At 44.0% G+C, this 24,248-nt stretch overlaps 1 protein-coding gene across 4 annotated transcripts in view; it reads left to right on the forward strand.

Moving 5' to 3' along the window:
- Positions 1–4,190: 4,190 nt before the first annotated feature.
- The window catches only part of BNIP2 (BCL2 interacting protein 2), a 248,240-nt gene continuing 228,182 nt past the window's right edge, over positions 4,191–24,248 (forward strand). For all 4 annotated transcript variants that reach the window (XM_078685227.1, XM_078685228.1, XM_078685225.1 and 1 more), the window contains exon 1: positions 4,191–4,329. The gene's annotated coding sequence lies outside the window, so the exon portion shown is untranslated. The remainder of the gene's footprint in view (positions 4,330–24,248) is intronic.

Raw genomic sequence — 24,248 nt, forward strand, 5'->3', positions numbered from 1 at the left:
TTGTGGACTGTACGGTCATTATACTAAAGCATGCAGGAGAAGGACAAAGACAGTTAAATGTATTCAAGAGGAAGTTGTCTCTGAGGACAACACATCTAGTGGTGATGACCAAGCTTCTGAATGTGCTGTAGTCTTGAAGAAGAAGCTTCTTCTCAACATCAGGGATGGATGTTTACTAGTTGACAACAAGCCTGAATGTTGGATGCACATAGGCGGTGTGCGTGTTAAGGTATATGCTGACTCTGGTTCGCCCTATACAATTGTCTACGAAGATGTTTGGCTTAATACTTTTGTTGACAGGGTTGGTCCAAAATTATCTTCTCCAGATATTGACCCGGAGGGTAATAATGGTGGGAAGATTGATATTATTGGTTTTCGTTGGCTAAAATTTGAGTTTAAGAATCGCAAATCTTATGGCAAATTGTACGTATCCATCGGTATTGGGATGGAAAGATCAAAGGGAATTACATATAATTCTTGATCCAAACTCGGTGGAAAAAGTGTTAGTGATGGATGAAGGCACTAAGACCGGAGGAGAACTTTTAAAAAAAAATCCTGCTGTGTTTCAAAATAAAATTGGCACATTAAAGGATTTTGAACACAAGATAATTTAAAAAGTTTCTGCAGTACCAAAAATCCACAAAGTTAGAAGTGTACCAATTGCTTTAAGAAAGGATGTTGCATCTGAACTTGAGAAATTGGTCTCCTCTGACATAATCGAACCAATTGAAGCATTTGCTTGGGTTTCTCCTTTGGTAGTTGTGAAACGTACAAACGGAAAATTGAGATTATGTGTAGATCTACGCCATTTAAATGATAATATTGTAGTTGATCAATTCCCCCTGCCAAAAATTTATGAAATGTTAGCCTTACTTGATGGTGCTAAGTGGTTCACCACAATTGATTTATCTGCCGCATACCACCAGATTCCCTTGTTTAAAGACAGAAAGCAGTACACTGCATTTATAACCCCCCAAGGATGTTTTCAATTTAAGAGAATGCCTTTCGGCCTGGCTTCGGCTGCAGCTGTTTTCCAGCGCTTAATGCACAGGTTGTTTTCCACAGTAAAAAACACTAAGTTTTTCCAAGATGACATTCTCATTTTTGGTAAGGAAAACGCAGAACATGACAATACTTTGGAGAGAGTTTTAAGCATACTAGATGCAAAAGGGTTGACTGTTGAATATACTAACTGTACTTTTGCTAGTGATCATGTCACTTATTTAGGCCATGTCATTGACTGCGACGGTATCAGACCAAAACCTAATTTAATTGATGCGATCAAGTGCGCTCCTTCTCCCAAAGGGAAAGATGATGTTAGATCCTTTATTGGCCTAGCTGAATTTTGTTCTAAATATATTCCAAATTTTGCAACCAGAACATATAATATTAGACAACTGTTAAAAAACAAAACAAAGTTTGTTTGGTCTATGGAATGTGAACAAGATTTTGAAGACATAAAAAGCTGCATCACAAACATCGCTTCTTTAAAAAGTTTTAATCCTGAAGCACAAACTATCATAACCACAGATGCCAGCATTAAAGGTTTGGGTTCTGTTTTATCTCAGATTGGGTTGAATGGTAAGGAACAAATTGTAGCATATGCTTCCAGATCACTCTCACCTACAGAAGAAAAATATTCTACCATTGAAAAAGAAACTTTAGCATGTGTGTGGGCGGTTAATCACTTCAGAGCTTTTGTATGGGGCACAAAGTTTATTTTACGCTGTGATCACAAGCCATTACTCAGGGTCCTAACCACTGAAGGTACTATCAATACTTCTGCAAGAGTTGCCAGACTTGCTATCAAACTACAAGATTTTTGTTATAAAATGGAATATATACCAGGGAAGGAAAATTGTATAGCTGATTTTCTTTCTAGAATGCCAAAACAACTTGAGGAATGTGAAGATGAATTATGGAATTCTTTTCAAGTAGCCTATGTTCAGGACATGGATGGCACAGGCATTCTGAAGGAGAAGTGGGATGATGAATATCTCAATGACGAGGAGTTATCTTTGGTGAAATCTCATCTAGCTGAGTTCTGGCCAAAGAAAGTAGATAGCAAACATCCTTTAAAATCATTTTGGGTGGTTAGATTTGATTTAAGTGTCAGAGATGGTAATATCAGGTTTGGCGAAAGAGTCATACCTCCAAAGACTTTACGTATGTCCATCATGGCTTTATGTCATGAAGGACATTTTGGCATTGTCCGTTCTAAACGCACAGTTAAAACTTCATTTTGGTGGCCCGGTATGGATGTAGATATTGATAAATTTGTGAGGAATTGTAAATCATGTCAAACTGCTGATAAATCATTGGTTGTGTGTAAGCCTCCAATGGGTAATATGATTGCACCTAATTCTCCTTGGGAGCACACAGCTATAGACATTATGGGTCCCATTGGTAGTGAGCAGAAATATATTTTAGTGTTAATGGATTTGTTTTCAAGGTGGCCTTTTGTAAAAATAGTCAGTAAGGCTGATACGGAAACTGTTTTACAATTCTTGGATACATCTTTCACTTTAGAAGGCATTCCTTCTATTTTATTAAGTGACAATGGCGTCCAGTTTACGTCAATTAAAGCCAAAGAATACTTTAATAGATTGGGAATCAAGCATAAAACCACGGCTCTATACAACCCAAACAGCAATGGAATGGTTGAGCGTTTTAACCGTGTTATCAAAAACACCATCCAAATGTCAGGAAATAATAAGGATTGGGAAACTCAAGTTTTGAAGATGGTTTGGTCTTACAGAACTTCAATTTGTGAAGCTACAGGTTTTCCCCCTTTTGTACTTATGCGTGGTAGAAATCCACGAACGAAGTTTACACCAGGATGGTTATTCAAGTCCAATGTGGTAAATTGGTCTGAGGATTTTGTGAAGGAAAAAAGTCAATTCCAAGCATAATGTGAAGGATGTTGGTTTAGTTGTTGGTCAGTGGGTGAGAGTTAAGAAACCTGGTAAATCTCCCAAGGAGGAAAGTCGCTTTTATGAACCTATGCAGGTAGTAGAAGTTTTAAATAATTCTGTTCGCCTCTCTGACGGACGAGTATGGAACCTCAAGAGGGTAGCTAAATGTTCTCCTCCTGAAGTTTGTGCTCCTCCTCAAGTTTCTTCAGAAAAATCCTCGGATTTATTTGATTTAGAAGATTTGTTGTGTGCAAACTCTTCATTACCACCTGATACCATTAGTCAGGATGTAGTTTCTAATACCTCCATTTTCCTATATCTGATGTATCAGGTTTACATAAATATGGTGAACTTTCTAATTTAAGTACTTCTAGTTCTTCTAGTCTGGTCAGTCAAAATGTGGCGAATGTTTTTAGGAACTCTAGACGTGAAAAAAGGCCTCCTGTATGGTCAGCTGATTACATTTCTGAAAGTTTTCCCTTATAAGAACACTTGTTTTTTTTTTTTTTCCATTTCTGAATTTTATTTACAATTTTTTTTCAATTCTCATATTGTTTTGTATAATGAGGGGTGGTGTTGATTACAAAATATAGTTTTTTCAAATATGTTCCAAGGGGGATGTGTTATGTTGTGTAAAACATGTCATACCACTTTAACTGTGTTCATTCCACATTCTACTTTATAGAGTTCTTACACTGTATTCTTACCTATGTGTTCCAATGTAATTCAGTTAATGCTGTCTGCTAACCTGTCTGGCTGTGTACCTGCTCTTCTCTACATTAAACTAAATTTAACCTAATTGGAGTATCTTCTTCTATGTAACAGGGGGCTTATTTACAAGCCTCTTGCGCCACTTTTGCGTCATTTTTAACAGTGACCTAAGGGTGGCACGAGGGGCTTGTAAATAAGCCCCTATATGTGTATTTATTGTGTTGATTCTACCATAGCTCCGCCCATTGAAGTGTTAGCCCCGCCTCCATAGGGTGACGTTAGCCACACTACTATTACGTTCCCATTATTCACCAACGACTTTATTCCCTTTTTAAGTTACACCCACCACGCTCTCATTTTTCATCTAATCCCTCTGTCGCATCCTCCCGAATGCCTTTATCTTCTCCTCTTCCCCGTTTTATACTTCCATTACCCCATCAATGTTTCTTCCTGCCCATATTTCCATCCGTTTACTTTCTTTAGTGGGCGTGGCTTGTATAGGGCCTGTTTCTTTTGCTCGCTGTGCTTTTTCCAAAAGGCTTCTGAAGTTGGGATTTTATCTATAACGGACTCCGCACGCCCCTTACGCCTGCACGGTGGGGAGGCGGAAACACGTCACGGTACTATGCCGGTGCGCGTCCGCAGGAAGCAGTGGAGCCGGAGTTTGTAGCCCGGAGCCTGGGAGAGGCCGAGGCGGCTGCAGGTAGGGAAAAGCAGGAAGGTGGGAGAATGGTGGCAAGAGGAAATGGCGCCCCTAGTTGCCTTGGTTGTAAACACTGGATGGGACTCATGAGCTTTTTGTTTATTTTCACCCTGAATCTCCTACCTATAAAACACCTCCCTACTTCATCCCATCCCGTTGTGCCCGAATCCCTCTCCAGGGCAGCTCCCCATCGAATACTCAGCGCTTCCTAGTTTACTCCCACGTTCACATGACAGCCCCAGATCCGTTCATGTCTGACACCTTTGTGTAGCTTCTTAAGTCACAGCCTCAGACGGTACACCCATACCTCAGATATAAACGTCAGATGCTTCTTTATACTTTGCTCCTTCCAGCCGGCTTTACACTTTTCACCTTCCAGAATACTTCTGACTTTAACCTTCCTAACTGCTACACAACTCGAACCCCTAGGGTACTTCCGTCTCATCACTATTCGTGACAATTTTCAGATTGCGCCATACCGGACACCTCCCATGCTGTTCCATACCACACAACACCACACCACACACTACCCAGGCTGCTCCGTACCTGACACCCCCAGGCTGCTCCGTACCTGACACCCCCAGGCTGCTCCATACCTGACACCCCCAGGCTGCTCCATACCTGACACCCCCAGGCTGCTCCATACCTGACACCCCCAGGCTGCTCCATACCTGACACCCCCAGGCTGCTCCATACCTGACACCCCCGGGCTGCTCCATACCTGACACCCCCGGGCTGCTCCATACCTGACACCCCCGGGCTGCTCCATACCTGACACCCCCGGGCTGCTCCATACCTGACACCCCCGGGCTGCTCCATACCTGACACCCCCAGGCTGCACCATACCCAGGCTGCTCCATACCCGACAGGACCCAGGCTGCTCCATACCCAGGCGGCTCCATACCGGACAGCCCCAGGCGGCTCCATACCGGACAGCCCCAGGCGGCTCCATACCGGACAGCCCCAGGCTGTCCGGTATGGAGCCAGGCGGCTCCATACCTGACACCCCCAGGCGGCTCCGTACTTTCACCCCGGAGGCTGCCCCAGACTGCATCCCTCCCACCTAGGCTGCACCGGGCTTGGTACCCCCAATGCTACTTCAGAAGTGGCACCACCACAACTTCTCTAAACTTCACAAGACGACTTGGTAACCCACCCTTCAGGCTGCTTCAGACTTGGCCTCCTTGCCTCCGGGCTATTCCATACTTGGGACACCCACCACGCTACTTTGATTTGGTACCTCCAATCCCCTCGTTCTTAGTTGCTCCATGCTTGTACCCAATCTAGGCTGCTCCAGACTTAGCACCTCATCCCCCCCAGGCTGCGCCAGATTTGGCCCGTCACCCACAGGCTGTTGTATTGTGTTGTAATGCAGCATTCCTTTAGCACGCAAGTCTTTACAACAACTTGCCTTAGGAAAGCAGTGGACTTTGAATAGTATTGTTTACTATTCCAACTACAGTCTGCCCAACATAGGGAAGGTATTGGACTTAAAAGTCAACCCCACGCCACAAATGCGCCCCCCTAAAGCAAGTCATTGTAACAACTTGCGTGCTAAAATAATGCGTGGTAATGACACGTTTGGTCTATTGCCAGAACTGTAAAGGCACACCATGATTCCGGGTTCATTTTAAAGGATGTTCCCTAATTAGCACACTACACATTGTAGGATGTATGGTTGGAAGGATGTGGTCTTTGGTTTGATCTTATGTGGGAAGTGTTTCCATGTTGTGTGCGGTTATCGTGTAATGGGATGCAGCGCGATAAATGAAGTGTGAGGGACAGATGCACAGATTTAAGACTTTCAGTATGCAGGTAGCTTTGAACAGCTCTTCGTGCCCCCTTTATATAAGTTTTTTAATGAAATAGTCTGATTAGCTGGTTAGTTTACTGGTTAGTGCACCGAGTTGTCCAGTCAGAGTTTGTGTGTATTGTTGTGGTCGTGAGATGGCATGGTTAGAATGAAAGAGAAGTGGAGAAATATGTTGGAATGGGCATTTTTTATTACAATCTCTTATCCGAGTGCCTTTGTGAGATCTAAAGAAGGGGTCACATTGTATAGGTTTGTAGGGGCCTGCAGTGGTGTACTATATTAAAGACCTCCAAAGTGTCAAGCAATGTGTCAAAGATCTTCCAGTTGTTCCATGTCTGTTCATTTAGTGACTTTTTTGGGGGGGTTGGGGGGGGGGGGGGGGCTGTACCGTGCTGGTCATGGTCAACCCCCATTACAGATATGTTTTACAGGAATTTAAGAGGTTTAAGTTACAATTTGCTGCTGACCACAGCGTATGATTGTCTTCTTATTATTTATTGTGAGCCATACCTGTTATGTATGCAAGTACATAACTATATAATGCCATAGCTAACCATTGGTCAGCCCTTCTTAACTTACCTGCTTATTGAAAGCAGTATGCTAGTTGAGTATTCCCGATTTGTGGGTTGTAAGCTGAGAGTTGCGCTTGAGGGTGCAACTGGTTTCTGGGCTCCGTTGCTGCGATCTGGGTGGTGCAGTTATCAAGTGAATCGTCTTGTTTTCAACGGTCTTTGTAGAGTATATGTTCCTGGGTGCTTCTAATGTTGGCTGGTAGTAAATTCCAGAGATTGGTGGCTTGTACTGAGAAAGCAGTGCCTCCTACAGGTTTCTCATGGTAAAATGGTATGATAAGTTTGGTTTGTATTACTTGAATTTAACTTGTGGGTATGGCGATCCTTTTCGTAGGAGGCTCTATGTACAGTGTAGAGTAGCTAGAACATTGACCTTCTAGCTGTTCTAAACTTGACACGTTTCCCCTAAGCTGCTTCAGACTTGGCACACCCTACCCTTCCTCGACGCTGCTCCAGATTCGGAAACCCCCTGGCACCACCCCTCACACTGACTGCTCTAGACTTGCATTGGAATAGGTTTGCCCACTTCGTGGGATCTCCCCTCCAAGCTGCTCCAAACGTGGCTCTACCTCTCCTGGCTGCTTGAAACCTCCCTTCCAATCTGCCCCAAACATGGCAACTCCCCTCTATGCAGCTCCACGTCAGACCCCCAACCCTGTGGATTCTCCACACCTGGTGATCCCTCCCCACCACCCTTTCCTCCAAACATGGCATTCTCCTGCCTGCACTTCCCCTCGAGGGTGTTCCAAACGTGCCAGGTGGCTCCAAGTCAGACCCCTCAACCCCATGGCAACAGCTAATAATGCCCCCCAACACCCCCTGTTCCTACAAACATGGCATCCTCCTGGCTGCTCAAGATATGGCACTTTCCAGACTGCTTCATATCTCTAATACCCTACAGTGATTCACGTCTGCCATCATGCACTGACTCATGTCTAATACCACCATATTGCTTCATATGGATCAGCTCGCAGACCGCTTCAGATATCTGCAGGCTCTTAGACTGCTTTAGGTAACTACTCGCCCCACTGACTCACGCTGACTGCTTGAGGTATAGGACATCAACTTTCCTGCTGCATATATGGAGAATGCCTACAACACCTTTATAATGCATTAGATGCGGACACTCCTCGACTTCGTCAGATAAGGAACTCTACCCATTTACTTCAGCTAAGGGAAGCTTTTCCCAATCGTAGTATAATATCATATGTTTTACTGAACGTAACCTTTTATCATCACTGTAGCTAAAGTAGAAAGAGATGTTAAATTGTATATACTTATACAAATATACTTGGCCAAATCGTTAACTAGTCACACTATTTGGCTCATATGCCCCTGCGTGGAACTGGTCCAGGATATCTAAAAAAGATCAATTGCACCTTGCTTTTCCTCTTGGACTTTATACTGCACCAGTGCCCATCTGTTTCTGGTTTCTCGAATACGTCACTGTGAAATCTGTCGATACTTATGCAGATAAACTTGGCCAAATGATTAATAGGTCACTCAGTCGCTCTGTCTGGCTCTTAGGTCCCTGCATGGGATTAGTCCAAGACATTTAAAGAGATCCATTCTACTTTACTACTGCCCCTCTTGTATTTATACTCCACCAGTGCCCAACATTTTGCCGTTACTGAAATACATTATGGAAGGGCTAGTGGCGTTTTTTATTTCCTTGTACTAAGAGGGTAGAAAGCTCTCCCAATTTCTATTAGATAAGAATCCTTATTAAAAGACAACTGAGGATCGCGCTGTTTGAATAGATTTTTTTTTTTTGGTTAGGTCGGTGGAATTGTACACTTCAGCTCCAGGACACTACGATTAAGGGTATAAATATCAACTTACAGAATGATTTATTTTTGAAATAGATAATCAGTATGCAGCAATATATTTTTTAAGACACCCAATCGAAACCAATAGTAATCACGGACACTCTATTAGGCAAAAAAGTAAAATATTAAAATCATTGATTGTACTCTTTTCAAGATTATGAGCAATTTTTTTTATTTTGACGTTCTTAAACTTTAAAGGCTGGCTGTGAGAAAACATTGCATTTTAGTTTAAATTCAATTTGAATATTATTGTATTTTTGGAATTGATTTATCAATACCTGTGGAAAATAAACTCTAACATGGGGGGATACGGGAGCTTCTGTGTCTGGCACCAGTCCGGGCAGTCCTATATTGCACTATGCACAGGTAACACATTCCTTTTTTGAATGAAGGGCTTAAAGATGCCTTGGGGGGACGGGGGGGGGGGGGGTCAAGGAAGTGCAGGGGCAGTGGCACAGACTGTTCAGAATGTTCAAGACGTGCCTCAGCAAGGTGATCCTACCGGCTCTTCGAATACGGTACTAATGTCTCCTGACTCCAGTTTCTCTGTTGCCTCTTTACAAGCAATGTTCTCCTCCTTATCACTTGATATAAAAAAGGGCTTTGAGAGTCTGCGGCTAATCAGTTAGAGATCAGGAACTATTGTGAATCCCTGGTCAATAAGATAGATGGTTTAACGTCAAGAACAGGGAAACTAGAAGAGACAGTAGCAGCTCTTTCTATCCATCTGGATCAAACGAAAGAGGATATTATCAAGCTCAGAAGGGAAGATCTGGCCTTATCTGAAAGGATGGAATCTCTCGAAAATAACGTCAGACGGAGTAACATCCGTATTCTCAATGTTATTGAAGGCTCAGAGGGGTCTGACATTAAACAGTTTGTTATCCATCTACTGAAGGAGTCACTTTGCCTTGAGCATTCCATGGAAGAACTGGCAGTTGACATCCAACGGGTCCATAGGGATCCGTTTAGACGGAATCCTCAAAGGTCTAAACCTCGCAGAATCCTTGTGAATTTCCATACGTACTCATTAAAAGAACAGATCCTTAATCTGGCCCTGGAAACAGAAGTCTCTGGTCTGTAAAGGCTTAACGTTTCAGATAAGGTCTGACCTTTCAAGGGTCACTTTAGAGAAGCAATGGGAGTTTGGGAGGCGGCTAGATGCTTTTAGGAAGTTGGGAGCCACAGCGCAACTTATGTTCCCTGCTGCCCTCAAAATTATGTATAACAATAGGATGTTTAACATCAGGTCAGTGCAGGCAGCTGATGAGTTACTGCTGGATCTCGGAAATAAGAGTTCTTCTGAATAGGGCAATTCTTCGCAAATCCAGTTTCGACTACCATGATCTCGGAAACAAGAGTTTTTTCTGAATAGGGCAATATCTGGCAAATTTTGTTTCGGCTACCATGCCATTACTCTATTACTCTATTAGTGTCACTTGCTTATTGTCTATTTAGATGCTACTAAATAGCAATTAGGTGTTAACCAGAAAAAAGGGGTGGCTAATTAATAAAAAAAAACCAGGAAGGTAGAAAAAGAAACAAACAAACAAATATATATATATATATAAAAGGGATAAAATATCAACAACAAAAAAATAAACACAATAAGATATTGCTTGGGCTATGGTGTTTAATTTCCCTTAATATCCCTCATCTAATCTTAATAACTTGTAGGTTATGTCTGTTAGATATGATGAGGTGTGATCATGATCTTTCCCCTGAAATTATCGTTATTATGCTATTTAGGCAGAGGCAGAGTGCTTAGCGGGAGCTCGGGGGGGAGGGTACTATCTACTGGGCTTGTTCCGGTTAGATAGAGTAAGGGTTTTCCATGGGTGGGGTGGAGGGGGGGGCACGGGGGCTTGAGTTGGGTTGAGTGGTGGGTAAAAATTAAAAATGTCCTCATTTCACAATTGGTAATTGTTGGCTATGTTTCAAAGTTGGTAAAGTTCTACGGATTAGATCTTCAGTTAGCAGGGGATTGTCGTAACTTTGTTTTACCCAGGTGTCTAGATGGAGGAGGTTGGTTCAATCTATATGGGTAGCCTTAAAGCCATCTCCTGGAATGTTAATGGCCTCCGCACTAAATCAAGAGCTAATAAAATCATGCAGTATTTGCGGGATTCAGATGCGCAGGTCATTATACTTCAGGAGACCCATTTGACCCAGATTGAGTCACAGGCTTTAGTTAGGAGGCATAGGTGGATCGATTTTTGCGGTTTGTACATCCCAAACTATGAATATTAGAGGTGTGTCTATCATTTTCAAGAAACAACTGAAAGCTAGGTTAGTCACTCAGCTGGTTGACCCAGGTGGCAGATGGTTCATCACGACAGTCATCATTGCTGGTGTGCAATTTACAATTTTGGGCTATTATGGGCCCAATTTAGATGACCCCTCTACACTAGAGTCCATCTCTTTACATCTGTTGTCCTTCCCTGAACCAATCATCTGGGCAGGGGACTTTAATATAGTATTGAATCCTCTTTTAGATAAAACCCCTAACAGTCGTCCCCTTGCGCGTTCTAAATCTAGGTCCTTTCTACTCAATTCCATGAAACAATATGGATATGTAGACATCTGGAGAGTAAGGTCAGGGCTCCAACAGGGTATCTCTTTTCGGAACTATAAATATTGTCACCAGTCTAGAATAGATTTTGTATTAATTAGTCAAAAACTGGTGGATTTCGTAAAGAGTATAATTTATCTCCCTCTACATCTGTCAGACCAGTCTGCTGTGTTTATGGAACTTGTGGGGTTCTCTAAGGTTCCCCCTAGAAGTTGGTAATTTGACCATTCCTTACTCTCACATCCTGATGATATTCTTTTTCTTAAAACTGTAGCCCAAAGTTTCATGACTATAAATAATGGCTCGGCGACATCTGGAGTGGCGTGGGACTCTTTTAAGGCCTTCTTAAGGGGTCTTCTAACTGGTAAGGTGTCCTACCGATTGAAACAGTATAAGGAGAAGTCGCTTCTATTAAAGCAGAGATTGTTAGAACCCAATTGGATATTGACGCTATGGCGGCCTCCACTGATTCTGCCTTTGAATCCCTTCAAAATAAATTATTTGTGTTGAAGGACAACTTGGGTTCGGTTTTGAATAAGAGAATTTTGCAGAAATGGGAGGCTAGTAAGATAGCCCATTTTCAGTATGGTGAGGGAGCAGGGAAGTTATTGGCCTGGAAGGCCAAAACAGATCAGGCCCTCAATAATATCGAGTCAATCACTGTTAGTAACACCACATTCTCCTCAGATGAGGATATTAGGCGTGCTTTCAGAGATTTCTTTCAAGCAATCTATCATGATGACAATAAGATCAATCCAGAGCATATTAAGGGCTGGTTGAGTGGAATTTGCCTCCCGGCCCTTTCTGTAGAGCAGCGTACGCTCCTCGATAGCGACATCTCAGAGGAGGAGGTCAGGTTGGCCATTCAAAGTGGTAAGAAAGGGAAGGCAGCTAGACCCGATGGGCTCCCAGCAGAAATCTTTAAAGTTTTAGAACAAGAAATAAGTGCTCCCCTTACCACTTTATTTAACCATATTTTACAGGATGGTCATCGTCCCCCTGTCTCTTGGGACAGTGCATCAATTACCCTCATTTTGAAAGCTGGTAAGCCAGCTTCTTGTTGTGGGTCATATAGACCAATCTCAATTCTAAATGTAGATTATAAAATCTTTGCTACAGTGCTTGCAAGGAGACTGGCGACGGTGGCTCCTGATCTTCTACATCATGATCAGAAGGGGTTTGTTAAGGGGCGTCGGTTGTATGAGCTGACATATGACCTAATAGGAGCCATCGATATGGCCTCAGCTGAGTCCCTTCCCTTGGTTGCATTAACGTTGGATGCCACCAAGGCCTTCGACAGGGTAAATTGGGTGTACCTGTCGGAGGCCTTGGCTAAGTTCAACGTTGGTGAGGGCGCCATTGGCCTTTTGTATCAGAGCCCTATAGCTTGTGTTTTGGTCAATGGTGTCTTATCTGACCCCTTTAACATCACAAGGGGGACGCGACAGGGCTGTCCGCTCTCCCCTCTCCTATTTGGTCTATATATTGAGCCCTTTGCTCAACGTTTGAGGGATGACAAAAATATCAAACCCTTTTTTTATAGGGGATGGGAGAGGAAAGTGGCCCTGTACGCCGATGATGTGCTTATCTTTTCATCTGACGGTACAAAAGGGGGTTGTGATGGACGGAGTATCTGAACCAATCAAACACTCAAACCCAGTCAAAAGATCTGGGTTTAATCCATCACCGTTCTTTAGCCCACTCTGCCACCTCAGTTCAGACATGGCTATATGCAAATCAGTCTGACCCTGTGCCTCATGGGAACTGTCCAGCCCGAACTGCCAAGCCATGCCTTCCCTGGACCGGAAACAAGCTTCCGAGACCGGTTTCTGGCATTACAGCCGTCTTCAGCCCGGCTTGCTTGAATCCAGTGGCAAAGTGAGCAAGGGACTCACATCTGAGCATACCCTGCCACACTTAAGGCGGCCAAAAGCGGTACAAAAGGGGGTGGTGATGGACGGAGCATCGGAACCAATCAAACACTCACACCCAGTCAAAAGATCTGGGTTTAATCCATCACCGTTCTTTAGCCCACTCTGCCACCCCAGTTCAGACATGGCTATATGCAAATCAGTCTGACCCTGTGCCTCATGGGAACAGTCCAGCCCGAACTGCCAAGCCATGCCTTCCCTGGACCGGAAACAAGCTTCCGAGACCGGTTTATGGCATTACAGCCGTCTTCAGCCCGGCTTGCTTGAATCCAGTGGCAAAGTGAGCAAGGGACTCACATCTGAGCATACCCTGCCACACATATGGCGGCCAAAAGCGGAACAAAAGGGGTCCTTGGATGCTTGATTCCGGTCTGGGAAAGACATGGCTTGGTAGTTCGGACTGGACTGTTCCCATGAGGCACAGGGTCAGAGCTGATTTGCATATAGCCAGTGTCTAACCCAGGGTGGTGTGGAGTGCAAAAAAACGATGGATTTAGGCCCAGATCCTTGTACTGGGGTGAATGTATGACATTGTTCTACATTCTGTCCATCAACTGTGTTTTTTGTAATTTTCACCCCGAGGGGCTGGGTATGCTCAGACGTGAGTCCCAGGCTCTCTACACCACTGGAGTCCAGCTATCCAGGCTGATGAAGGCAGATAGCCAGAAACCGGTCCTTGGATGCTTGATTCCGGTCTGGGAAAGACATGGCTTGGTAGTTCGGACTGGACTGTTCCCATGAGGCACAGGGTCAGAGCTGATTTGCATATAGCCAGTGTCTAACCCAGGGTGGTGTGGAGTGCAAAAAAACGATGGATTTAGGCCCAGATCCTTGTACTGGGGTGAATGTATGACATTGTTCTACATTCTGTCCATCAACTGTGTTTTTTTGCAATTTTCACCCCGAGTGGGCTGGGTATGCTCAGACGTGAGTCCCAGGCTCTCCACACCACTGGAGTCAAGCTATCCAGGCTGATGAAGGCTGATAGCCAGAAACCGGTCCTTGGATGCTTGATTCCGGTCTGGGAAAGACATGGCTTGGTAGTTCGGACTGGACTGTTCCCATGAGGCACAGGGTCAGAGCTGATTTGCAAATAGCCAGTGTCTAACCTAGGGTGGTGTGGAGTGCAAAAAAACGATGGATTTAGGCCCAGATCCTTGTACTGGGGTGAATGTATGACATTGTTCTACATTCTGTCCATCAACTGTGTTTTTTTTGCAATTTTCACCCCGAGTGGGCTGGGTATGCTCAGACGTGAGTCCCAGGCTCTCCACACCACTGGAGTCAAGCTATCTAGGCTGATGAAGGCTGATAGCCAGAAACCGGTCCTTGGATGCTTGATTCCGGTCTGGGAAAGACATGGCTTGGTAGTTCGGACTGGACTGTTCCCATGAGGCACAGGGTCAGAGCTGATTTGCATATAGCCAGTGTCTAACCCAGGGTGGTGTGGAGTGAAAAAAAACGATGGATTTAGGCCCAGATCCTTGTACTGGGGTGAATGTATGACATTGTTCTACATTCTGTCCATCAACTGTGTTTTTTTGCAATTTTCACCCCGAGTGGGCTGGGTATGCTCAGACGTGAGTCCCAGGCTCTCCACACCACTGGAGTCAAGCTATCCAGGCTGATGAAGGCTGATAGCCAGAAACCGGTCCTTGGATGCTTGATTCCGGTCTGGGAAAGACATGGCTTGGTAGTTCGGACTGGACTGTTCCCATGAGGCACAGGGTCAGAGCTGATTTGCAAATAGCCAGTGTCTAACCTAGGGTGGTGTGGAGTGCAAAAAAACGATGGATTTAGGCCCAGATCCTTGTACTGGGGTGAATGTATGACATTGTTCTACATTCTGTCCATCAACTGTGTTTTTTTTGCAATTTTCACCCCGAGTGGGCTGGGTATGCTCAGACGTGAGTCCCAGGCTCTCCACACCACTGGAGTCAAGCTATCTAGGCTGATGAAGGCTGATAGCCAGAAACCGGTCCTTGGATGCTTGATTCCGGTCTGGGAAAGACATGGCTTGGTAGTTCGGACTGGACTGTTCCCATGAGGCACAGGGTCAGAGCTGATTTGCATATAGCCAGTGTCTAACCCAGGGTGGTGTGGAGTGAAAAAAACCGATGGATTTAGGCCCAGATCCTTGTACTGGGGTGAATGTATGACATTGTTCTACATTCTGTCCATCAACTGTGTTTTTTGCTATCTTTTCATCTGAGGCACATACTGCACTTCCTGCAGTTCTCAATGCCGCTTTAGAATTTGGAGAGGTGTCGGGCTATGAGGTTAATTCCTCGAAAACTGAGATAATTGTTTGGAATTATGATGACTGTGATATTAGCATTCAGCCTGGATCTAGTATGCGCTATCTAGGTCTTAATATTGTGAAGGATATCAACCAAATAGCTGCAACTAATTTTTCAGCTGTTACAAAGGTTTGTCACAAGCTTATGCGATCATGGGCTCGATTTCCCTTATCTCTCTTAGGGAGAGTTAATTTGATCAAAATGACTATCCTACCCAAAATTTCTTTTTTATTCAACACCATTACCCTACATTTTGATCCCTCCTTTTTAACAAAATAAATTTCAGGCAGAAATTACTTCCTTCATCTGGGATAAGCACCTTCCTAGAATAGCTTGGAAGAAACTCAGGAGGCGTAGGGAGAAGGGAGGGTTGGCGGCCCCGGACCTGCAGATGTATGCATGGGCATTCCAGCTTTCCCATGCCCGTATGCTTTCAAAGAAGCCTGCAGATCTTGGAGTTGGGTCTTTATTTTCTGTTTTGCTTAAAGGGGAAAGAGTCAGCCAGTCAGGCTTTTTGTTTAAATTATTTGGTAACCCCAAATTCTTCAAGAAGATAAAGTTGAAGGTCTTGCAGGGGATGGCAAAAACTTGGGCCAAGTTAACGATGGCTATAAAATTGGGTTACTTAGGCAGTAGAACTCCCCTTTGGGGTCTTCCTGAGTGTCCTGTCTGGTTGGGTGATAGCTTAGCTGTCCCACTAAAAGATGCAGGGCTGGAAGTCTGGGGTGACCTATTCATGGATGGGGGATTGCTTCCATGGGAATGTTTAAAGAATAGGATAGGTCCCAACTTCTCAAGGTTCAAATACATGCAAATTACTAGTTGGGCCCATTCTTATGCTTCCCTGCCCCCTGTGGTAATAGGTTCCCTATTGGAGGTCATAGTGAGCCGGTATCTCTACTCCTGGACAAACCTCCTGTAAAGGAGATCTCCCTATGGTACAACCTGATCCTGGAAGAAGTTGATGGTGAATTTCTGTTACCGGATTTGCTTTGGGGACCTACTTTTGCAGATCGCAAAGTGCAGGAAATATGGATTACATCTTTCAAAGTCATGTGGGACATTGTTAAGCCAGCCTGGTTGCGTAGGAACCATCTTTTTACGCTCCATAGAGCATATTATTCACCCCTTAGACTTTCAAGTTTTTCTTAAGGGAGCTCAGTAGCCTGTGCTAAGTGTTGACTAGTTGCTGATGTGTACATGTTCTTTGAATGTCCCTGCTTAGCCCCTTTCTGGGATGCTATAAGTAACACACTCTCTGCATCGCTTGGTGTACAAATGGTATTCGATCTCCCACTCGTGATCTTTGGGATATTGGACGGGGTTAACGGTCAGGCAAAAAAGCTCCTATTTTATTCCATCTTACTTGCCAGAAGGGAGATATGTAGAAAATGGAAAGACCCTCTATCGCCTTCCTTCACTGACTGGCAGACATCAGTTCTACAAGTTTCCAAACTCGATCTAGTAAGATCTGGCAATCAAGACAAAAGGGCATTCTGGCATTTGCTGGCGCAGGGCCATTGAGTTGGTCGAGGTTTTTTTTTTCCCCCCGGTCCGATGATTACACAGCTGTGGTTTATTCCATCTATAAAGCTCTTAGCCGGCTGGAAGTCCGGAATCGAATGGCTGTACTTCCCACCTATATTTTACAGTCACATTTTGATCTTACTGATTTTCATCAGTGTCTGTCCATTTGGAAACGGCATTACTGAGGGATCTCGGTGGCCCTTCCCAGTTAAATCCCTGCCAGCTTTACAAACTGTGACAGTTTGTCGTATTCCGACTGTGACTTCACTTGAAACCATGGTGGTAAATGAGGACCAAAAGAAAAAAAAAGAAGAATCCTCATTAAAAGACAATTGAGGATCGCGCTGTTTGAATAGATTTTTTTTTTTTTTTTGGTTAGGTCGGTGGAATTTTACACTTCAGCTCCAGGACACTATGATTAAGGGTATAAATATCAACTTACAGAATGATAGATTTTTGAAATAGATAATCAGTATGCAGCAATATATTTTTTTAAGACACCCAATCGAAACCAATAGTAATCATGGACACTCTATTAGGCAAAAAAGTAGCTATCAATGCAAAATATTAAAATCATTCAAATCATTGATTGATCAGTGTTAAGCATTACAGGGGAAAAAGGAAGCCTACCAAGGGTCATACTTCTTCTCCTCCCCCGCTCCATTTCTGGAGCCTAAATTGTAGATCGCTTCATAAGAATAAATTAAACATCTTCGATTTTATTACTGAGGAATCCCCTGATGCTCTGTTCCTGACTGAGACTTGGATACATGCCAGCTCGGGTCCGGATATAGCCGCAGCTATTCCTCCCAACTATGTTGTGCTGCATCAGGATAGACCCTCAGGTAAAGGTGGTGGAATCGCAATCATCTTTAAATCTATTTACCAATGTAAACTGGAATTATTACATCTTCCAGGTAGTGAGGCAGCATTGTTCAAACTTATGATTAACCCTCGAATGACGCTTTCCGGTCTGCTAATTTATCGGCCGCCCGGAAATGCCGCGTCATGGATCACCTCACTCATTGATTGCCTATCAGCAACACTACTAAAATCGAATAATTTCACCATTCTTGGTGATTTAAACATCCATTTAGATGATGTTAATAATCCCCTTAATAAATCTTTTCTCTCCGATCTTGAGGTTTTTAACCTCAAACTTTGTAATTCCGGAGCTACTCATCTTGCCGGTCATCTTTTGGATCCTATTATTTCTACTCTGTCATTTGATTGCACTTGGCGCGTCCGCTCGTCTGGTCTGATCATTATGCGATACATTTCGAGCTACCACCTGGTCTATATTCGGCCAGTGTTTATGTGGAGGAAATTAAATCATCTTATCGCTGGGACAGGCTTGATGTAGCCGCTTTTAATCTGCGTCTGACTGAGACTATTCCATCTTTTATCAACACTGAGCAGAATTTGAATGCTCCCATTTTTGGTTGGCTGACAGATGCAGTGTCGGTTCTCGTTCCTCGGTCTAGCAGCAAATGTAGATCCTTGCGCCCACCAGCACCTTGGTACTCGGATGAGCTTAAAATCCAACGTGCTAAATGTAAAGCCCTGGAGAGGAAGTGGAGGATGTCTTAATCTGCTCCTTCTAAAGTGATTTACAAAGAAGAACTAAAATTCTACCACGCAAACTGTAAACGTGCTAAGGCCTCCTACATCGCCTCTACAATCACCTCAGTGCAAAATTGTCCCCGGACTCTTTTTGCCACAGTTAAGAAACTTACAGGAGCTGATACCACTCCTGCGCTGCCGGCTTTAGATGGTATACAATGTAATGCCATTGCAGACTTTTTTATATCCAAGGTTGAGGGCATTTATCAATCTTTGGCCTCCCTTTTACCTCCAACTGATTTCTTTCAACCCAGCTCTTCCTGCAATGCTTTCGTCTCCCCCACTGAGTTCATTCACAACTGGACATTATTTGATGACTCCTCCTTCCTGTCTTGCCTGAAAAGCATCAGGTCAGGTTCTCCGAGGGACCCAGTCCCTATGAAGATACTGAAACAACTTGACCTTGAACCACGGCGATTCCTAATGAGGCTACTTAACATCTCTCTCACTGAATCTCGGGTAGAACAGGACTGGAAACATGCCATGGTCGTTCCCCTGCTTAAAAAATCAGGTGCTGACATCACAAATCTTGCTAACTTCAGGCCTATATCCCTGCTGCCAGCCTGTTCCAAAATATTGGAGCGTCATGTTAACACTCAGCTCAATGAGTTTGTTGAAAACGTGGGATATCTCCATCCATCCCAATCAGGCTTTCGCGCTAATTATTCCACCGAATCCGCACTCCTTGGGGTGACTGAGCGACTCCGACACGGTATCGATAGCGGCGAGACCTTTGCGCTTATTCTTCTTGATTTAAGCGCTGCTTTCGATACCGTGTCCCATTCCATCCTATTGGAGTCTCTCTGCTCCCTTGGTGTTGTTGGACCAGCGCTTGCCTGGGTGGCCTCATTTCTTAATGAGCGCACTTTTCAGGTTTTCTCAAACAAAGCTGAATCTGCGATTTACTCCTCTGCTTACGGCGTCCCTCAAGGGTCTATATTGAGCCCTTTGTTGTTCAATATTTACATCAGACCACTTGCTTCTATCATAGAGGACGCCGGTCTGTCTATATACTCATATGCAGACGACACGCAGATTGTGTTTTCTTTGTCTAGCAGCAGGGCTCAGGACACTTCCGCCCTTAAAATTGGCCTGTCTCGTGTTGCAGCTTGGATGCAAGCGCATCTGCTAAAGCTCAACGGAGACAAGACCGAGGTGATCATACTGGGTAAACATAAAGATCTGTGGGGCTCTAGACACTGGCCCAGTGATATGGGTCCGCTGCCTACCCCCGTGCCTGTTGCCCGTAACCTCGGTGTCCTGATTGACGATAAACCTTCGATGAGGCAGCAGGCAACGAAGGTCGCTGCAATCTGTTTCAATACTCTACGCTGGTTGCAGAAGATCATATGGATGTTGCCTGAGTCCACTCGAAGAACTGTCGTACAGGCCCTTGTGATGTCTCGTATCGACTATGGCAATGAGCTCTATTTAGGAGCAGATAAAGCCACAATCAATAAACTCCAGGTTGTACAGAACTCAGCTGCGCGCTTGTTGCGCAATGTTCCACGGAGAACGTCCGCAATGCAAGCTCTGCGTGACCTTCATTGGTTAAAAATTTCTGATCGTGTGGTCTTTAAAACTTTGTGCTTCCTATTTAAGATTCGTCAGGGTTCTGCTCCCATTTACCTGCTCAATCTTGCCCAGCCATATCAGCCTGGCCGCTCTCTTAGGTCATCCAACAACAGCAATCTTGTGATTCCTAGGATCCGACTGACAAAAATGGGAGGCCGTTCATTCGCATATCTAGGACCCAAGATGTGGAATGCTTTCCCGTTGGCGCTAAAAACAGAAACTAGCCTTTTTGCTTTCCGTAAAAAATTGAAGACTTTTCTGTTCTAAGTTCTTCAGTTCTGTTTTTTCTCTCCGCTACTGCTTGTTTTCTTCTCTAGTCTGTCCCTGGCGCCGGGAAACCCATTGCGGGTAGCTGTGCGCAATACAAGTTCAATAAAATAAAAAATAAAATTGATGATTGTACTCTTTTCAAGATTATGAGCATTTTTTTTATTTTGACGTTCTTAAACTTTAAAGGCTGGCTGTGAGAAAACATTGCATTTTAGTTTCAATTCAATTTGAATATTGTATTTTTGGAATTGATTTATCAATACCTATGGAAAATAAACTCTAACATGGGGGGATACGGGAGCTTCTGTGTCTGGCACCAGTCAGGGCAGTCATATATTGCACTATGCACAGGTAACAGACACACCTAGTAAATCATGCCATTACTTTAAAAAAAAGTGATGATTTCATGTAAAGGTAGGAGAAAGCATACTCCCTTGTCGGCTCCGGACATCACCAAAGCAGTCAGCAGCTGAAAAGTGTTTTACTCTTACTAAGGCCCCATTAGTTGACAGACAAGCTCAAATTGTTTTTCGGATTTCATCGACGACTTGGGGGAGTTGATATTTTTTTTTTGGTAAACATTTAATTTTCTTCTGCTGTTGAAGTTTGCAACTAGTGGTAATATGAGTGGACAGAACAATGTGAGCCTCTGATATTCACATGAAATCTAATACCTCTAGGTGCCCTTGCAACTGGATCATGCTAGCTGAAGATATTTGAGATGGGCCTGTTGAATTTTTCATTTACAGCCGCAAATGCTCTTTTTTTCAATTGGTGTAAAGTAAACAATTAAATTATAAACTGGGTGCTCTGGAGTGTATTGAAGGGGTTTGGCGTAAACATTGTCCTCTGTAGAAAAAGCTATTTGTCTTGTATGGAGTGTTGTTACATTTGAGCCAGTGTTTTTAGCACCAGCCTCATGTTTTCTGAAAATTCACAATAAAAATATACATTCAAAGTCAACCCTCTTCATCCTGGTCATTTAATGCTGCCTGTCACGACATAAAGCATGAGGGAGTTTGTCCTTCGTTGCACTTCGGGTGATGCCATTTTGCCTGATCACTGCTGATCATGTGTTTATATCTGCATAAAAGGATAAAATAAATTGCTAGCATTCGCACCAAGAATTTTCTATTCTATTAAGGACGTGGAGGTGAGGATTAATCTTTCTCTTTCTTTACTGTGAAAATTCCGACATTTCTTAGAATGCCATGGTGCATATCACCAATCAGAGTCTCTGTCCCCATAAGTAGGACCTTCCTTATGATCACATCCTCTTTGTCTCAAACGAGTATTGTCTTTAACATCCGCGACCGTCCAATGCCGGCAAGCAGTGCAGAAAAAACTCCAAACTGACTTTAACAGAAGTCTCAAAAGAAACCAAGACATGCATTGCCAACTGGAATCCCCAATGAAGTGCAGAATCCCTCCCATTTCTGTTCTGCACCTGAAACAGAAAATTAATCCGTAATAACTGTGGAAGATGCCTCAAATCAGAGTGGGTAATAAATTACAATAATATTGGTAGTTATACCTTGAACGGGATAATCCTCGCCTCCGTGTCCTTAATAGAATTGAAAATTCTTGCGGCGAATGCTAGCAATTTCTTTGTCTATTACAGGATTGGAGGCTTCGGATTATGCTAGTTTAACGCTTCTCAAGAACCACCGAAGAAATACCGCCCACAGGTTTGTAATAAAACTGGTTAAATGTAGAAGCAGAAGACCAATCAGCTGATTTTATTATGTCCTGCACGCTTGAACCTAACATACGATTTTGATGACATAGCGCCCCTCACTGAATGAGCGCCAAACAGCTGCTTATCAATGCCAGTCACTGTCATAACATATGTAAGCCATCTTGCAATAGTAGCAGGGGTAACTGGTTTCAAAGGCTTTTGTAACACTATTAAGTCTTGACCAACTCTCCGGCCGTAGTGGTCGGGTACATTCTTCATATACATTTAGGCACTTACCACACTCAATTTTTCATTGGAAGGAAATGCATTATATTCAATGGAACGTGAAAATGTCTTTGTTCTAGCAGAAATCGCAGAGGAAACCCCCTCAGGGGAGACTACTCTACCTGTTCGGTCAAGAACTCTAATGTCAGAGACTCGTCGACAAGCTGATAAACAAAGAAGTATAGCGAGGTTGGTAGATAACTGTTTTCTAGACAATTATACTTGTTCTGACCAACTTTCAAACAAGTTTAACACTGTTTAAATATCCCGTAAAACAGACTACTTAGCCTTAGGCGGGTTTGCCACCCAAATTCCTTTGAGCAGTTTGCATATTAAGGGATGCATACCAACCTGTCTACTGTCTATTTGAGCATGCCCTGCCGAAATGGCAGATCGGAAGTTGTTCACCGATCTGTAAGATAACCTTTCTGAAGCCTTTTGCGAATGAAAATGTATCACTTGAGGAAGTTCTGCCTCCACGTGATCCATGTGTTTCTCCAAGCACCAACCTAACCAACCACGCCAATCTAGAGAATATCGCTTCCTTGTGGAAGGTGCCAGGCCTGCTGGATGAAGACTGAAACTGTTTCTGAAATTCCTGGGAACATTCATTGTTGCCGGAAAGTCTCCAGGCCATCAGGGACAACTGCCTTGAAAACACTAGTGGATGCAGTTCCCCCTGAGAACTCTGGAGCATTGTCTGAGGCCATGGAAGGAAGAGAGGGCAATCGCACACCAACTCAAGAAGCATGGGGAGCCATGGTCTGGCTTTCCAAAGCAGAGTGACCATCAGAATCTCCGCCTGTCACCGGGTAGTGTGTTCGGTACGACGGGCCTGCTTCTCACATTGGATTACCATGGGGGAATATAGGGAAAGGCTATTGAGCAGTATTTTATGGGCAGAATAGTAACAGTTTAATTTTGGTATCAATGAGTTTGTAATGGCGACTCCTCTCTAGGAGTGCGAGTAGATTAGACATGCGTGTGTGGAAATTTCACTGTGCGTATTTCAATGCTTGTGGCTCTGTGTGCCTGTCGCCTAATTCACAACTGTGTGCTTGTGGGACAGCCATATCTGTGCATTCCTTATAGAAGGCCATAAACGTGCGACTCAATGGAAACTGTGGACTTCTGACTCTGAGGGGATTTTCTGGAATGGCCACGTGGGGGTGCAATTGGCACCTGCATTCCAAGGGGAAAGGGCTTGTCCCCACTAAAGATTGTGATCAAACATCCTGGGGTAGGATGGCAGACTGAACAAAATTTAGAGAGGGCGGGTACATTTCTTAGGTGGCCTTTGAACTGATCATATCTTCAAACGCCATTGTGGGTGTAACTTTTGGAAATCTGGGCTCTACAGCTTGAAGACTCTTTTGAATTTGGAACCATATTATGTTATGTTATGTTAATTAACATTTATTAAGCGCACAGCTGCCCCAGCTAAGGGGCGTCCCGGCGCTATACCTGTAGGGTAACATAACCAACAAACCAACAGAGACGCAGCTAATATGGCAAAGGGAAAAGGTGCGTCTTAACAGCTTTCCTGAAAGCAAGAAGGGTATCCAGTGAGCGAATGTGGACGGGGAGGGTATTCCACAGTTTGGCAGCCATCACCTTAAATGAACGGCCCCCCAATCTACATTTTTGGAACCGTGGGACAAATGCCAGATCTAGACCAGCGGAGCGAAGGTTTCGCAATGGAATGTACAAAGTTAGTAGATTCTGAAGGATGATTGGGGTATCAGTCCTCAAAATTTTGTAAGCGAAACATAGGCTCGCCATGCTTTTGGGCACTGGGACATCAACACAAGGAATCATTAAGACAGGAGGGACTGCAACTGGACTATCCGCAGACTTGTGGGGGCCTGGAGCTTGTTGTGCTCCAGGAAGGGGACTGTCACTTGGTGGATTTTACCTGGATGTTGCTTTCCAGCAGCTAAGTGC

This window comes from Lissotriton helveticus, chromosome 3_2 (genome assembly GCF_964261635.1).
Source record: "Lissotriton helveticus chromosome 3_2, aLisHel1.1, whole genome shotgun sequence".
NCBI lineage: Eukaryota > Metazoa > Chordata > Amphibia > Caudata > Salamandridae > Lissotriton > Lissotriton helveticus.